The following is a 2,083-nucleotide window of genomic DNA, read 5'->3' on the forward strand; positions in this document are numbered from 1 at the left end:
ACAGATATATATATAAATATTAATTTATACGTATATTTACAAACAATCCGTACTTTTTAACTTTCACAATAAATGTGCCTTTTCTGTTCTGCCAGCACTGGGCTCTATTACATTTGAGCTCTTTCATAGCACACGCAGCTGCTGTCAGATCCAGCAGAAAGGCACTCGCGACTTTAAAAGATCGCCTTTGTTCCCCATATCTTCCCTCGTGGCTTGTCTTACACCATGGGCTTACTGTGTTTGGGTATTTACTGACTGCACGCTCTGATTTCCAGTGGATTTCATGCAGTCGCACAGCCTTCGTTCAATCAAAAACATATAGATTAAGAAATAATTATTTATTTATTTAAATCAAACCAAATTCAATTTTTTGCAATAAAACTGTAAATTTATTTATTTTCTTATTGTGATAAATATATATATGTTTTAAATTGTCTTTTTGTCTGGGTTGATTTTACTTCCCTCCGTCCTTCCTGCCTGTCAATCACCTGTGGCTTCAAAAACCGTCCCAGCCACTCGTGGTCCTGAGATCCGCGCTCACTCACGCACAGCACAATTGCCTTCAGGAATGATAGAAATCCGACTTTAATCTTTTGAAAGGGAAGTGCTGTCCGTGAAGGCCCATTCTACAGCTGTGTAAGATGGATGTGCTTCCTGTCCTGGATCATTCGGTGTCTGTTCAAACGGGATGGTTGTCAGTTCCGGTTCATCAACTGCCCCTTTAGGACGTATTTTCTCATAATCGCGATCATCCTGTATATTTTAAAAGGAGTGTGATTTCAGTTGCGATAACCGATTGTTAAACTGTTGTGTATCAAGCTACATTGACGTTGCCTGTGTCCGTGCACATCCATATCGCAGCGTAACGGTTCATTACTCAAAATATGCCCATATTTTCATAAATCCACTCCTTGAAAGATCCCTTGTCCCAAATTTGCTCTCAGTATAAAAAAAACAACAAATTTCATGCCAGCAGCAGCAGCCGCGTGGCCTAATGGATAAGTCGTCTGACTTCGATTGTAACTGTGATGTTATCAAAAGATTGCAGGTTCGAGTCCTGCCGCGGTCAGCTAACTTGCCGCGTGAAATTTTACATTCTTTATTTTGATTCTGCCTCAAAACCAACCATCTCGTGCAGTCACTCACCGAAAGTAAAGGAAGGCTGTTTGCTTTAAAAAGCTCATGGCACATTTTCATCACTGTCGATCTGGTTGCACGGGCAAAACAAGCGGTGAAGTAGACTTTCGTGCACATTATTTCTGTTTGAATGGAAAAAGTAGGGGATGGATGTCTGACGTTGCAGGAAATAGGAGATAAGGTGACTGAGAAGTTCAGGCAATGGACTGCTGATCCAGTCTGCCCTCAACTTCGTCGTTATTGTGTTAAACCGTTTCCACTCGGTTTTTTTCCGTAATCACATTTAACCTCATTGCCAAATTCACATTTTACTGACAAGAATGCAGCTCGTTGGTGAAGTAATGTCTCAAAGAATAATCTATTCATCAAAGGGAAAACATGAGCAGGACGATGGAGAGGGGGACGATGGGCCGAATAGCAAACGAAGGTCAGAATCTGAGAGCTAGATCCCTTACTGTCGGCGGCTCGTTGGTCTAGGGGTATGATTCTCGCTTAGGGGTTTTAATAATTGAAATGCGAGAGGTCCCGGGTTCAAATCCCGGACGAGCCCTGACAACTTTTAGTCAAAAAAACACTTCTCAGCCGGTCGACATGTTTCAAATTAAAACGTTTGATTGCGCGCCGTTGTTCACACAGCGTCCAAAAATCCTGGAGATTCCCAGGAGCAAAGTGAAACTCACCGAACTGAGTAAAGTTCATGCATCTCAGATGTGCTCGGCTCAGTGTCTCATTGGACAACCTAAACCCGTGTTTGATTCTGGCCAATTCTTGATCAGTCCATCTTCCGTTCTGCACGCATGAGCTCACCTCCATTGGGATATGGATACATTCAGCGTCAATCTCAACTTCAACGTGAAACAGACTCTGCCCTTAATATGAGTGCGTCCTGTTTCTCCAGCGCTGAAAAGATGGGAGAAGCTGGCTTTGGATTTAGTCCCTTGGCTGC

The 2,083-nt window shown here is 42.7% G+C and overlaps 1 non-coding gene across 1 annotated transcript; it reads left to right on the plus strand.

Moving 5' to 3' along the window:
* The first annotated feature begins 1,599 nt into the window (after positions 1-1,599).
* trnap-agg (transfer RNA proline (anticodon AGG)) lies at positions 1,600-1,687 on the plus strand. The gene is given in 2 exon segments: positions 1,600-1,635; positions 1,652-1,687. It is a non-coding gene; the product is annotated as a tRNA-Pro (tRNA).
* Positions 1,688-2,083: the final 396 nt, after the last annotated feature.

The sequence above is a fragment of the Pristiophorus japonicus genome, unplaced genomic scaffold, assembly GCF_044704955.1.
Source record: "Pristiophorus japonicus isolate sPriJap1 unplaced genomic scaffold, sPriJap1.hap1 HAP1_SCAFFOLD_66, whole genome shotgun sequence".
NCBI lineage: Eukaryota > Metazoa > Chordata > Chondrichthyes > Pristiophoridae > Pristiophorus > Pristiophorus japonicus.